The sequence below is a fragment of the Podarcis erhardii genome, assembly GCF_964252035.2.
Source record: "Podarcis erhardii genome assembly, chromosome: 5".
Taxonomy (NCBI): Eukaryota; Metazoa; Chordata; class Lepidosauria; order Squamata; family Lacertidae; genus Podarcis; species Podarcis erhardii.
Window position 1 is genome coordinate 19,328,769 of NC_138509.1, and position 16,144 is coordinate 19,344,912.

Genomic DNA, 16,144 nt, shown 5'->3' on the forward strand with positions numbered 1-16,144 from the left:
TCCCATTCTAATTGTGTGTGTTGCTCCTTTCCTTGTGTGTGTTGCTCCTTTCCTTCCAGATGTGTGTGAACGAGGGCCAAATAATTAGACTGCAGTTGCTTCTCACATGTAGTCTGTGCTGAGCTTTGAGCACATAAAGGTTTGCATAAATACTGGATGTTCCCCAGGGAGTAACCTGCTGGATGTGAGGAAGACAGCCAAATGAAAGCTCGGCTCCAAATCCATCCACCTCAACCTTCTTTTCAGGTGTACTAGCTGACGAAATGGCAACAACCCTCTTTGTTTTGTTCTTTCAAACAGTGATTCATGCCAGAATTACGCCAATATGAATTTCGTATTCTGGTACAGGTGGCGTGTGTCCACTTCCTCCCCTTCCTTTTTGTGGGCTGATTGCCTTCACGCAGGAAGCCACCAACGTCGCTGCTGTCTCCTAAAAAGCAGAACCTTCCTCCTCTGGATGTTTAATTAGCTTGACTAGTTTGATGGATTTAGTCAACAGTATTTCTAAATGGGGATGCAGGGAGACCCTGTACACCAGCTCTTTCCCAAACAGAAGCCCTTTTTTTGACCAGGCGCCCTTAATGGCTTGCTAGACACACTCAAACAAGTGTTGCTTCTGATTAATTGATCGAGGGGGGTAATTTTAGCCTTTTGGCGGCGTTCCAAAGAGCAACCCTTTGTCCTAATATTCCTAGCACCACCCCTCCTTGCAAGTTTGAAATGTGAGATGCCTGGATTCCCCCCCCCCCCCGCCACCCCACTCCCTCTCCCGTTCTCTTTCTCTCTCCCTTCTGGCAAAGTGGCTGTGTCTGCTTGTGTGTATCTCTGTGTGAGTGTGTGAGTGTGCGTGCGTGCGCACGTAGGTGATAGATGGGTATAATGGGAGAGCAAAGGGATGGACCACTAGAGACAGCAAAAGGAAACCATCAATACCAGTAACATGCAGTTGAGGTGAGAATTTTCCTAGTGTTTGATTCCCCCCCCTCCTCTCCTTTATTTCTCTCCCCCTCCTCATCTCTTTCCAGTCCTTTCAAGCGGTGTTGGGGAGGGGGAGAGAGAGAGAAGGGTGTTTTTCTTTTTTGTTAATGGAGCCTCCTTTCATATTTGCAAGCGCTGCACACAGACACCCGCCCGCCCACCCTCTCCCAGCAATGTCATGCGGACGCCACTGCGTGCCCCCTCGCTTGTTTCAGGTCTGTCCGCGTAGATGTGTGAAGTTCTAAAGCTGAACCTGATTCTCCCTTTATTGTCTCTGGAGGGTTGTCGCTGGCAGCACAAATAGCCTGTTGGCAAGTACGGCATGAGCCCATTAGCAAGGCTCCATCTGTGATTGGTTTTGCCTGGAAACCGGGAGACAAGCGATGAATAATTGATGTGTGTTGTGCAGGAGCTGGACAGGCAAAGAAAAAGAGCGAGAGCGCAGGATGCCCTCGGAGAGGGGGGAGAGAGAGAGCAGACTCGAAAAATAGCTACTGGCTGCCTTGCGCTGCTGAGATTAAGGTAGCCCTGGCTTTCTTTGTTCTGCAACTACATGCTTTCTTTCTGCCTAGAAGTGTTTTCAGATAGATGTGGCCTTCCCCCCCACCCCACCCTCCTTGCAACAGAAGAGAGGGAGAAATACCACCCCCCTCGAGGTTGGGGAGTGGAGGACGCCAGTTTCGACTGAAATAGAACTTGTGGGTAAGTTGGCATCTGCGGGGGATGTGCATGTGTGTTGTGTGTGAGTGTGGGCTCACTCCAGCTTCTCTGACGAGGTGTGTGTGTGCAAGAGAGAGAGAGCATGTCTCTGGGTGCGTGCTTGCGCGTGCGTGAGGCAGAGAGAGAGAGAGTGAGAGAGAGAGCATTGTGGGTAGAAGTGTGTTGTCAGATGGCAAAGGCAGCACAAGGGGATGAAAGACAGGACTCCACTTGCAAACTAGGGCATGTTTTTATACAGCTTCTGTTCAGATTGCATTCCCATTTTTCGTGAAACGGTATATCTGGGTTTTAGGGTGTGAGTGCGGTTGGGATATGTGTGTGTGGTTTGCGGTTGTTGGTTTTTCCCCCCCATTAGTGTGTTTTTTTGTCTGAGGATTTTATTTTAAGGGGAGAAATCCTGCCCTGTGCAGCCAGGTATTTGACAAGATGTTGATACTTTAATTTATTTAGCTAGTAACCATGGTGAACAGAGTGCATGCAAGGCTACAGTGGCCTTTCTCTTCAACCTCAGCATGTCTGCGCTGCCCAAAATTACTAGATTACTAAATCCCAAGCAGCTGGGATATTAGGCAGCACCGTTGTGCTTCAACTCTTTCAAGATCATTGCCATCATTTTGAAAATTAATTGCTTTGTATCAGGCTTTTGGCAAACATGCCTCCGTGAACAATCTTTCAAGGATGCTTCTTAGTTTCAGCTGGGAAGGTATCTAAAAGTTGAGTGTAGTTTGTATTGTTGACATTTAATGAATATATTTAAAGGCTATTAAGCAAGCCTAAAATCTGCAGTCACTGGAAGAACCGAGATACGAGAATTCCACATGTTTTGTTTTAGTTTTGAGTATTAAATGAATTGGCGGGGGGGGGGGGGAGTGTGATTGCTCACAACTGGCTAGAGAAATCAGTCCTTAATAGGACCCAAAATCTAGCACTGCAGAGTTTCAGTTTTAGCTTAGCAAGCAGCAAAATAAGGGCTGCAGCATGTTAAGGAAAGCTGTGCCAATGTTTTGGTTTGTGCACCTGAGTGACGTCACCGTTTAACTGTGATGGAGTTTCAGCACTGGCAGCCTCCATCAATTTGCTGAGTGAAGTAGGTGTGCTTTGCAATAAACAGCTTGATTGGCGGGTTTCTGTGGCAGGATAGAGCATTGTTTTTTCCTATTGCTTGAGGCCTGATTCTTAGAAGGGGTGGGATTCATTCCAGCGTTCTCGTGCAGGTCATGCAATTAGCAGCAACTGTTGCATAGCTTAACTAAGGCCAGTTGGGGCCTGATCCAAAAACTCTTGCCTTTTAATGGCCATTAGCAAAGTCTTGTCATCCCAGAGTGGCTTTAACTGAACTTTCGATGTAATAAATTAATGGGAGCTATCATAGTCTTAACAGGTGTCAGGCTGAAGAATCATATAAATGTCAGGTTGAGGATACAGGGGCCAAGTAGACCTCCCTGGCTTCAGGCTCTGATATCAGTCTCACTACTACATTCAGGGTCATGAAGTATCAACACACACAAATACACATGCCAGCAATATAATACAATTACTGTATTCGGGAAGGTTTTGTTTTATTTTGATTGCTACCATTTTAGCCTTCCTCTGTAGCATGAACTGGGCTTGTTGTCTGGAAGCACCTGTGTTCCTTAAATGTTGTAAGCACTTCCTTCAGGAGGCATCCTTGTTTATCCCACAGATGAGGCAGAGCAAGTTGTAAAAGGGATTTTTGTTTAGCATAGGTGTGGAAGGCTTTGCTGCAAGGGGAAAGGGTTGGACTGGACATCCTTTAGGTCTGTGGGAGCCCTGTGAGGCAAAGCTTTGAAACTTTGTGTACATCACAGCAAAAGGTCTATTGATATGATGGATGGGGCATGGGTATGTGAAGGCAGGAAGCTTTCAGGTGCAGTGCATCTGTATGAACTCTGCTTACAAAAGTACATCGAACCTCTCTCACACACATACAGTCATACCTCGGGTTGAAGTAGCTTCAGGATGAATATTTTCGGGTTGCACTCCACGGTGACCCGGAAGTAATGGAGTGCGTTACTTCTGGGTTTCACCGCTCGCGCATGCACAGACGCTAAAATGATGTCACGTGCATGCATGGAAGCGGTGAAATGTGACACGCGTTTTACATTCGCTTCAGGATGCGAACAGGGCTCCGGAACGGATCCCGTTCACATCCAGAGGTACCACTGTATACCATAGAGGCTGAGCCACCCAGCCTTCAAAGGGGAGGGCCAAATTTGCCCTTGCCAGAAAAGTGCTTCCCAAAAGTACATTAATTTACTTTTCCCCATAGGAATGAATCTTAGGCATTTAGTAGGATGCAAAGATCACCTGCTCTTGGCCTGGTGATCCCAGCTATTGAGAACCATTGTTAATCCTCATGCATAGCCTCACCCTGGGAACTTCCTGAAAGTGTGAGCTAGCCATCCACATGTTTTTGCTCTATTGCATTTTTTAAAAAAAATGATGACTATATTTACATATATTCATTTTCCCATTCAGATCTGATCATTATTTCAGTTTATCATATTATAGTTCATCTTAGGCTCCTCAGAGCTATTTTACTTTATACATTTTTGAAATAAAATGTATGACAGCTCACAGAATTGTTCAGACATCGATTGCCAGGGAGAAATCTTAACCTTGGTAAGAGTCCTGGGTGCATGCATGCCCCTTACTAAACATGAGGAGAGAGTAATATCTGATCCAGGCTGTAGTACATTCAATATATCATTTTCTTGATGGTACGACCAAAAAATTCCCTCACTCTTTACTGGGATGAACTGGGGGAAGGGATGAAGCTGTGATCAAATAAATGTGGTACAGTCTGGATTAGATTTTATGCTATTTCTGCAGTGGGGAGGCAGCAGGAGCCATCATAGGATTTACTCCCCCCCCCCCAATAAGAAACCAATGAAAGGCTCACCTTAATTCACTTTCACATGGTGCAGCTTTCCCCCCCCCCCAAATGTTCCCACATAGCAAGGTCAGTAATAATCATGTCCTAGAAAACAATGGCGTTGGACAGGGGTGTGCTTCATGTATCAAAATGGCAGATATTTCAGCTTCTCTTAAGCACTTTTTATTAGAATTGTAGTGCTGGAAGGAATCCTGAGGAGATCTTCTAGTCCAACTCCCGGCAATGCAGGAATATTCAGATGTCGCATATGGGGACCAAACCTGTAATCTTGGCTGTGTCAGCACCATGCTCAAACAGTTCTGAAGCTAGGAGCATGGCCTGAGAAAGGGAAAAGTTTTTCCAGGTAGCCGACAAGCAGCAGATTTGGGCATCTGCAAAAATCTATTATCTCTTCTTCAAACTAAGACCTAGACCAGCAGTGGTTGCTTGGATGCTCCCTCATGCTCTACTTTTATATTTGAAGTAAAATAGATATTACAAGAACACCATGAGTCTTGACTACTCTCTCATCACGGGGGAGACATCCATGCCTCTTCCCAAGCCTCTCTGCTTCTTAGCCTCCCTCCGCTGCTGCTTCAATGCCTCTCTGCCACAGACTCTCCCTGCTCCCCGAGCCCTGTTACCTTTTCACCTCGTCCTCCTAGTCTTCTTCCCCTTCTGACTACTCACCATAGTCCCACCACCACTCCCTGGACTCTGAGCCTTCTTCCCTTGGGGGTTCACCAGCTGGTTGCTCCCACCATTCCTCTGCATCCAACCAGTCCCTGACACCTACAGGCAGCCCTTACATGTTGCAGCCAGGGACATGAATTGCAAGTCACATTACTGCAATAGAATGAATCGCTGTAGGTCAAGCCAAGAATACCATCACCATTTTGATTTTTTTACTGAAAAGTTATCTTATCTCTACACACACACACACACACACACACACACACACACACGGTTAAATGTTGAACCTTCATAAAACACTCTCTCTTTTGCTTCCTTTTACCTCAAAGGCTAATGCTATTTCACACATTCCACAATAGCAAACTCATTTCCCCCCTTACTGTATTGTCACTTTGACAGGGAGATACTGTCAGTCACAGTTACCTGTGATTGTGACTTGTTACCTTGATTGTGACTTCCTGCAGGAATATTTCCCATACCGGGACAGCTGTCCAACATAATGCTGTTGTTCCAAATTCTATAGGAGCATATCCTTGGAAACATTTTCACCCCACTGGAATTTTAAAATTTGATTCCCCCCCCAAAATAATAATAATAATAATAATAATAATAATAATAATAATAATATAGCTGCAAGCATTTTACCTTTGCACTTCTCCTGCACTTTAGCAGTTCTTTAGAGTACCACAGAGAGCAATTTAAGGATTTTCCCAGCTCTTCCAACAGGAGACCTGCAAAAGAGCTTATAAACACAAAAGGTATCCATCAGTCAGTTTTCAGAGTCCTTCAGAGGCTACCGAGAATGTAACACTTGTGTCTTAAGATACTTACATGTGCTTACAAGTATCCATGCAAATATGCATATTTTACAGAACTCTGTGAAAACCACCTAGCTGAGACGCATCTTCCATGGGAAAAGTGGTGCATTGCACTATCCTCCTATATAAAGTTTACACACAATTTTTAGATCTTATAAAATAAACAATGGAAATTCCTGACGGTCAGTGCCCCTCCCAGGAAAGTCAGGGACAGCCACACATTTCAACTATCACAGGTTTTCTTTGTGTACACCTAAATGTGTAATGCCTAAGAAGGTGGAGCATGAATGCAGCAAATGTATGTCTGCAGACTTTTACGTACCTCGGAGAGCTCAGATGGCCCATGGCTCCCTATCAGGTGTGCACTCAGTGGTAAACACGGATATGTTGCAATGTGCCCCTTGGAAAAATGTGAATCCCGTGGAGAGAGGGGCAGATTCAATGATAGTTCTGACAATAAACCATCCAGTAAGGAGAAGTGTGTGGATTTTGAGCCCCATCTGCTTTACAGACCACCTTCCTCCTAAAGGCGTGTAGGAGAAAAGGAACAGTGATTGTTTCATCTGCACCACCCTGTAGCCATGGTCTACAGGGCCTTTAGCTGAAGTTCTCCCTCTCCCTTAGCAAACTCCATGGATAGTTTTTATATCCAGCACCTTCCCCCCTTCCTCCTCCATCCATCGCTAGGAGATCCCTGTGTCCTCCTTTCCTTAGTTGACGCAGCGCAGCTGGTTTCCAGTTGCTGCATAGTAAGTTACCGTAGAGGGTTATTTCTACACAATTGTGTAGAAAATCCCAGTTAAGGAAGACAATTTTGGTGACTAAAGCAATGATGTAGGCAAAACACTGTTGGGGATAAGATGTTGTGTGGCTAGGAGAATGGCCACTAGAGATGTCATTTGTCCAATATCTCTTGCTGCAGTAGAAAAATTGATTTCTTAGAGAAACAGATTAGAAATTAATCCATTTATTTGGATTCCAGGGACCACCTAAATAATGCTTGGTGGCTGTGAAATCCCTGTTATCCATGTGGTCCAAAGTGGGGGTGTCTGCCTGCAGGATGATCACTGACACCTGGCCTCGTGATCCTTGGACTGTGTTTCTCTTCCTCACCTCTAAACGTAATAGTTCCATAGGTCACCCTGGAAAGGGCTTGAACAAGCCAATAGAGACCTGCCAAGACAGATAAATGTCTGAAGAAAGCTGGCCTGGTATCAAAAGTGTTGGAATTAGCTGAACAAGCCCCTGAGCCAGGAAATTCACATAACCTTAAGAGTTGGTTGGGCTCTCATGAAACGAAAGCGTTCTGCAATGATAAGAGGCACACAAACGTGCCATAAAATAACACAGTGATTACTGTTAAGTTGCAGCGAGGAGAGCACATCATTCATCATCCATATGAAAGCAGCCAGCTGGTCTGGCACACACCTAGGCTCTTTTGAGGACTAAATCCACTACTCTGTCTTTTCATAGTCTTAATTAAGGATGCAAGTTTTCCTTTTTGAATCAGGCTAAAAAGCCCATCTAACCCAACATTCTCTTTCCAACAGCAGCCAGACAGATGCTGCTGGAATCTTGTAAGCAGGGCCTGGTGGTCGTGTTCTTCCCCAACAGCTGGTGCTCAAGGCTGAATCAAACTTTATAGTGTCAGCTCAGGGCAAGAAGCTGCTTTGTTCTAATGAGGTCTCCCTGTGCATGGTTATAGGAAGGTGTCTTGCACTTTTACTCTCCTACTGCCAATGTTGGTTTAGTTCTTCAACTGCATGCGAGGATCTCCACCTGTGGAACAGATGGTTGGTGCTTAAAGCAGAAGAGGTTTTTTTAAAAAAAAAACTTTGAGAAGCACTAATTAAAGTTAATAGGCCTCTTTCATATAGTTGACATCATAATATTGTGGTACTTTTGGTTTAGAAATTGGCTCTATGAGATCATAGGGCAATATGGAGCATTAGTGAAAATCCCACATGTATAATATCATTTGGCATAGCTTGCTGCTGAAGCTCAAAGTAAATGTGATTAGAGGCCAGTTATCTCGTCACTTTCCTTCCACTGCCTTAGCTTACACCTGTTAAATAGGTTGACAGAGAGGTGCCCCTTTCCAGACTAAAGGCAAGTTTGCACTCTTTGGACATATGTGAGGACATCATGTGCATATATCTGCTACAGAAAGATGCATGTACAGTGTGACACTTTTTTGTGAGGCAGACACATGTATTTTGGCTCTGATCATGGCTTCCACCCTGCCCTCACCCATTACCCACAGTCCCCAGGTACTGAGCTTTCACTTTAAAAAGAGAGAGCCAACTTTTAGCATTCGTAAAACCTGAGATATGTTACAGAAGGTACAGTGGCTGTTCTTATTTTTGTGTGTGAGAAATTAGTCTTCTCTACTCTTTCCGTGTCTTACTTTGCCTCCTTCCAAAAAAATATGGCAGATGCCCATATTTCTGCAAACCTCTTTAACAGAGATGACTTGAGAAAAATCCTAGATGGCACCTCTCCTGGTGGTAAAATTATAATGAATAATTGACCATTTGCTGTACTTCTGAGATTTTTCCTGCTGCCAGAAATGTCTTTCAAAGGGTCATTACCTGGATTTGCCACTGAGAGTACACTCAAATGGAAACTAACCCAGAATAGTAAAGTGTCACATTTAGACTTTACGTATTTTAGGTTTACACACAAAATATCATATGTGTAAACCTATGCAGCATGGCAAATTATGTTTGACTGAGGAGAATATAAAAAGCAGTTTGTGATATGGAACAAGTCTTAACACCAGGAATGGTGCTAATGTCCTAAGTGACGTCAGGTGCTTCCTAATTCATCAGTTGAAATTTGGGTTATTCTCTTTTAAGTTGTGTTTCAGTAATACTGCTGTGCTTTCTGTTATCTGGCAGCTTAAGAAATTTCAATCTGTCTTCATAGCAGGGCATATCACCAGGACTTCCAGGAAGAGACTGCAATGATTTACTTATTCATGCAAACTCCACTGGTTTATGGAGTCTTGATATTGCTTGATCTGTCAGCAGAATTTGATTCTATTGATCATGGAACACTATTTGACTGCCTGGAGCACCCTGTCAGACTCCAAGGCCCTGTTAATGGAGTTCACTTCTGATATTTTCCTGCTACCTCATTTTGCTGCTGTCAATAGTTCTATCTCTGATCCTTTCACTATACAAGATGATATGCTAGGATTGAGGGGTGGGTGGGCAGGAGAGATAACTTGAAGCCCTAGAGGAAATATCCAAACCACAATCTGAGGTTTATGACAAACTCCATATGTATCCCGACCCACACATCTGTAGGAAGACGGTAATTTGCTCTTATCAGTAGATATTTGCTCTTAAGTGTTGGACAGCCTTTCAATTCTGAAGTCTAATAAAACAGGAATGCTTGAGACTCTTCATTCCTTATTGCCAGGAGCAAGGAAAAGAAGGCAGAGAAGGGCTGCCCTCTCCTGTATTTCAGACCACGTTTCATTACTCTTTAAGAGCATATATATTTCTGGTCAACTAACAGAGTCTGAACTCTGAGGCCCAGTCCAGATGTTTGGGTCTGCAACAATATCATTTGCATAGTGGAAGCTGAGACAAAGTATGAGAACATTGCATTCCTTGAACCATGCACACAACCTCTTGTGCAATCCAGTCAATTGCATGCATACATATATATATGTGTGATTTACCACATCTTTGTGATCATTTCACCGCTTTTGGGTAAGAATAGGATCACACCTATCAAGCAAATCATGCAAATATACTTGCCCAGCTTGCTGCTATGGGCTCAGACATCTGGTCTTGAATATCGTAGATGTGTATTATAGGCATGCCTGCCAAAGGCACAAATCCCTTTGCTTGAAAAGAAGGAGTGATTGTTCTGATCAGCATTGAGAATATTGCTGTAGTAATTTTGAAGGATAAAAATTATCTTAAATACACTGCAGTTTAGTCTTGAATATATCCAAGAAGGAACCTTTGAAACTTTGAAATCTCCCCTGAAATTTGAAATGGTGCCTCTACTTCTGACTTTACACAACTTCTTTCTGCATTTCACCCCCCCCCCAAAAAAAATCCTCTTTCAGGAATAAACAAACCCAAAGGTTATCTTTGGAGAAATGTCCAAACTATGCCGTCAAGCGTCTGACCATGTATGGAAATTTGCTGTTTCTATTTTAATCTGTTCTTCAGATGATGCTCAGTTGTGTTCAGACTGAACTCTTGAAAAATTAATAGTCTGCTGATTGGCCTGGTAACATAGGGTACAATGCAGCCAGTGTTAAGCACTGTCTCCTGTAGGAATCAGTGGGACTGAATGAGTTTTACCTTTGCCTGGATCGCAATTGAGGGCATTCACAGGCCATCTAATCACTTCCATTGTCAACACTTTGACACATTTTTCATACAGAAAGGTGAAGAATAGGACTCAGTATGTGTCACCTGCAGCGCAATAAAGCATGGGTAAATTGCTCCATGCCACACAATTGTTTGGGTTATCAGGAGAAGCAAGTAGCTTTGACTGAAATGTGTGTATTTCAGTAGAGGGCTTCTTCGCACATTGCATTTTATATATTGTAAGGATGAACAGCCTGTAGGGACAAATTGGCTGCATCACTGAGACAACTGGGTCCAGACGTACGTATTATAAATACATTCACTCAGCTGTCTGGATCCTTTGTGACTCTCTGTTGAGTGTATTTCAGTGGCCTTGCCCCACTGCCCTATTCAAAGAAACCCATATATTCTAGTAACAGATGTTAAAAGCTTTCAGTGACTTGAAATGAAAATAAAAGGTTACAACATCTTAAAATCTTGATAAAAATGTCTACAGGCTATTGTGTTGCGGGTTTAAATTATGTGAAAATAAGGAATTGCTTTGGTGAATAAAGATTGGGTAGTGAAAGAAAGTTTACTTTCTGTATATTATGCTGCTTTATCATATAAAATTACTAAAGATTAGGGATGCCATTTCAGATTGTGTCGGAGAGGTTAAAGGTAAAGGGTAAAGGGACCCCTGACCATTAGGTCCAGTCGCAGATGACTCTGGGGTTGCGGCGCTCATCTCGCTTTGTTGGCTGAGGGAGCCGGCGTACAGCTTCCGGGTCATGTGGCCAGCATGACTAAGCTGCTTCTGGCGAACCAGAGCAGTGCACGGAAACACTGTTTACCTTCCTGCCAGAGTGGTATCTATTTATCTACTTGCACTTTGACATGCTTTCGAACTGCTAGGTTTGCAGGAGCAGGGATTGAGCAACGGGAGCTCACCCCGTCACGGGGATTCAAACCACCGACCTTCTGATCAGCAAGCCCTAGGCTCTGTGGTTTAACCCACAGCACCAACCACGTCCCTGTCGGAGAGGTTACTTGCCTACAATAGATTAGTTGGCCAGAGCATGGTGCTGATAAACCCAAGGTTGCATGTTTGATCCCCATATGGGGCAGCTGCATATTCCTGCATTGCAGGGGGTTGGACTAGATGATCCTCAGGGTCCCTCCCAACTTTAAAAATTCAGTGATTCAGGGTTCTTCAGCAAGGTTTAAAGGCCCAGTTTTGACTGTATTCCAGGCTAAATTGTCTTCTCTCCTCTGTCCCCTCCACTCATTATGTGCTAAAGCCTTTGCCATGTACATTTTCTTCATAGAAAATGCATAAGCCACCAGTGCACTTCCCTGGATCATACCCAGTCATGTAAAGCATGTAGCAAATAAGCACTGCATTTCTAGGCACAGGTCTGGGCTGTCCAGGTCTGTTTCCAAGCAGGGGTTGTTATGTTTTTTTGTCCCAGTGATTTCCCTTGGAAAACCTGGTTTTTACCTCTGAATCGGAGCAAACGGCAATCAGGTTTTCTGCAGATTGCCATTTTCTCTGATTCAGCAGTAAAACACAGATTTTCCTGGGGAAAGCGGGGGGGGGGGGGGAATACTCAGAAAGCGCAGAGCCCCAGGTAAGTGTGGATGACCCCTCAATAACACCTCTGCATTGCAGTCAATATCTGTAGCAACTACTGCAGGAAATAATAATAATAATAATAATAATAATAATAATAATAATATAATTAATAATAACATATTAAATTTAAAAATTGCAATCTTTTTATTCCCACGTGTTTAGTGGCAAGATAGCGCAGTATCAGTCATGGCTTGCAACTTTTAATTTCCTGGGGCAGCACAGTGTTTCTGATTATTGGCAGCTGTCCATTGGCGCTCTTTGCCACTCTCCTTGCTATCTGCAGACTTATTGCCTACAAATGGTTTGGTGATCACATTGTCCATTCAAAGCTATATCTGTTGTTAGACATGGTTGTTATGCGCTCCAGATGAGGCAGTAGATTAGATCAGTGTTTAAGGGCGAATGACATCTAGTTTGTGATGCAAAAGACAGAAAATACTGGAAGGGAACAAATGAGTTATTTGCTTGCACAGTAAGTATAGTACGGTAGTGGATTCAGCTGAGCTGCGGAGTTTACAGGAGCCACTGCTACTGCTTAGCAGTGGAGGCTAATAGCAGGCTGGGCACCAGGATGTGATCTAAGTGCATTTTATTAACAGACTGCCTTGAAATGAACTTTAAATACAACAGAATTAGCTGCTTCCCATTCTGACTGGCAGAAGAAACACATGACACATGCCAAAAAGAACCAAGGAAACAAACAAAACAAGAGTGGCAGCTTTGTATTGCTTGACTCCCTGCAACTTTATCGGTGAAAACACCGTCAGTCCTGCTTCCAGCTACAGGCTTGCAGATGTCAAAAACCTGAGCACCTTTTGGAAAGGATGTGAGAATTTTTGATCAATTCAGTGGATAATTAATAAAACAAGAGAGAACTAGTTGGAAGGGGGAGTAGTCACAGCAAGGCACTCTGTCCTCTTTATCGTAATGAAAGTGCATTAGGGGAAATGGGCAGGAGTAATTGTTCTTCTTCATGAAGATCAATTTAAAAGTCTATATCTGATCCCAGGCAAGGATTCTTGCAGCGGAGTCAGCCTATCAGTTCCAAGTACAGCAGCTCAGCAGGCTGGCTGTTCATCCAAGAGTGGTATTTTAGGAACCTCCTGAAATGCATTGCTTGGGCAACTCGTTCTTCAATTGCTGCTTTGCACAGGCCTCCTATAGATACTAATAGCCACTTTCAGACTCCAACAGAAGGTGTCTATTATGGGCTCTGTGAAGTTGCTCACTGAACATCAGGACCAGCAGGGGGAAGGAGGTTGCATGGATTTGTGAGGCTAGTGCAGAAGAGAATTGACAGAAAAGGGGACAACTTTGTAGGGAGTCCCCTTGAAAGAGAGTCCCAGGAAATACAAACCACCTGGATTCATTCCACAAAAAAGGTTACTGTCCTTCTTCCTATTTATCCCAGCCTCATTTGTTTGTGCGGGTTTCCTGTGTATCTATAGGTTTCCCAATAACTTTGTTTTCATATCTTCCTCTCTTCTTCCCCCATATTCTCTTCCTCTTCCTCCTTGCCCACATGCCTGCTACTTTGATTCCCAAGGCCTACTTTGGCAAAAAGCAACTATTATGAGCTTGCTGCTGCCGCCTTGTCATGTCAAACCCCAAACTTAATCCCATGCTCAAGAGCTCCAGCGGATGTCTCTCCTTGTTTTGTCCCCTCCAAATCTACTTTCCCTCCTTGGATTCTCTCAAATCCTCCTGTATTCTTCCCATTGTGCCCGCTGGCCTTTTGTAAGGGCTAGGATAAAAAGATCTATGCAGTCATGTGAGCAGGGGATTTTGGTGCGTATGATCACAATGCCCTAGGTTTTGACCTACAATTTTGATATATTTCTCTGGGTCTCCAGGGGAAGGTGTAAATATATAGGGACAGCACCAGGAGGGTAGCCTTTTTTCTTACTTGGCTTGAAATATTTTGCTGTTTGCTTAGCCCCATCCCCACATCCAACAAGCTCCCCCCACCCCCAGACAAGCCTGGTGAGATCCTTTGTCCCCATGTGTTTCCTCTGAAAGCCACCCCTATCTCAGAATGCAGTCATTCTTTTGCTTCAAGCTCTGTTCCTGAATCTCAAGGTCTGAACCTTGGGGGGTCGTGCCAAGCCTATGAGTGACAGTGGACCTCCTGCTTTATTAGAGGACCTCAGAGTAGAGTAGTAAACTTTCTAGTAATTTAATTAATAACTAAGGGAATGTAACAATTATGATTATATTGTAATGGGCTTGCGGACATAAAGGTCTGCATGAGTAGGGTCATCTGCTTGTTCTGTCTACCATCTCCTCTTCCTCCAGCTTGAGATGAGAGTACGCTGCAGAAGAAGTGTGATTCCACCCACCCGTCCACTTGCACAGAGGACCTGATAAGGCTGCATGGTTTCCTTTCTTGCATCCCCTTTCACTGCAAAATGAAAAGGATCTGGATCACTGCCCTCTCCTTTCACTGCATTTCAAGGAGGAGGAGGAGGAGAGACGGTGGTGGTTTTTTCCTTTGCACATCAGCAGTGCAGCATCCTCTCTCAGATGCCCACAGAATGTGAAAGAATATTCTCCACCCCCTCTACTCCTTTGTAACAAAAAGTGGATTTTGCAGCTCTTTCTTTACTCCACCTCTAGAAAGTGGGGGGCAAAGCATAATGATGATGGGCAGGCATAAAAACAGGTGAACTTGCGACCAAATCGCAGACATTTCAGAGCACAGAATATGACTTTCATTGCTAATGTATCTGATCTTTTGATTTTGCTTTTATTTTTATTTTTTAAGTTTGTTTAAAATGTTTTAACCTGCAGTTCATCATTGTACAATTTGTTTAAAAAAAACTGTCCCCAAGTGCTCTTATCGCATTCAGTTGGAAAATGGCACTTTAAATGAGAAACCGCTCCCCCTTGCTAAATGACGTGTAATTTAATATGTGAGGCAGAGCTAACAAAGTGATTTATTTGCAGTCTGTTCATCAAGCTTTTGACACAATCTATAGCATGCCCATTCTTTTGGTTTGGGCTGACTGACAAATGAACAAACTTGCTTGTGCACTGCCACCATTAAGCATATTCATTTGGTGTGTCTTTTAAACTAATTTGTTTTGAGTGAGGTAAATTAATATTACATTGCCATTCATCAGTAAGAGGGGGGGCATAAAAAATTTCTCTGCCATATTTCAGTTTTGGAGGGAAATAATTGTTGTATCAATATGGTTTTCAGGTCACCCTTCATTTACTTTCAACTGTGTTGTGCTGAACTATATAGAGCCAATCTGATAAAGCGTAGCCTTCCCCAACCTCCAGGGAATTTTTGGATTACAGCTCCCATATGCCCTAGTTAAAATGCCCATTGGTCAGGAACAGGAACAGCATGCTGGGTGAATCCCAAGGTATGTAGAAGTACTAAAACTTTTTGGGGTGAGGGGAGCTGGCAAAAAACCCAAAAAACACCAAATATGGCTCAATGAGCAATGAACATGCTCTGCAGCCTTTTAATGTCGGTTGTGGTTGGTTGGTTGGAAGGGGTAATATAATGCAAACTGTTACCTGAATGGGGTAACTGTGCCCCTGAAGGACCAGGTGCACAGCCTGGGAGTCATTCTGGACTCACAGCTGTCCATGGAGGCGCAGGTCAATTCTGTATCCAGGGCAGCTGTCTACCAGCTCCATCTGGTACGCAGGCTGAGATTCTACCTGTCCGCGGACTGTCTCGCCAGAGTGGTGCATGCTTTAGTTATCTCCCGCTTGGACTACTGCAATGCACTCTATGTGGGGCTACCTTTGAAGGTGACCCGGAAACTACAACTAATCCAGAATGCAGCAGCTAGACCTGTGACTGGGAGCGGCCCCCGAGACCATATAACACTGGTCCTGAGACACCTACATTGGCTCCCAGTATGTTTCCGAGCACAATTCAAAGTGTTGGTTTTGAACTTTAAAGCCCTAAACGGCCTTGGTCCAGTATACCCGAAAGAGCGTCTCCACCCCCATCGTTCTCCCCAGACACCGAGGACCTTCTGGCTGTTTCCTCACTGCGAGAAGCAAAGCTACAGGGAACCAGGTAGAGGCCCTGCTCGGTGGCGGCGCCCGCCCTGTGGAACGCCCT

General features: G+C 44.0%; 1 protein-coding gene across 14 annotated transcripts in view; it reads left to right on the forward strand.

Moving 5' to 3' along the window:
* The window catches only part of ZMIZ1 (zinc finger MIZ-type containing 1), a 365,870-nt gene that overhangs the window by 271,692 nt on the left and 78,034 nt on the right, over positions 1–16,144 (forward strand). Inside the window, exon 1 of one of the 14 annotated variants that reach the window (XM_081864245.1) lies at positions 805–951. The exons of 11 other annotated variants lie outside the window; for them this stretch is intronic. The gene's annotated coding sequence lies outside the window, so the exon portion shown is untranslated. Of the gene's footprint in view, positions 1–804; positions 952–1,387; positions 1,501–1,585; positions 1,681–16,144 lie in introns of those variants that run through there. 2 more of the 14 variants (XM_081864246.1, XM_081864247.1) reach the window with 2 other exon arrangements.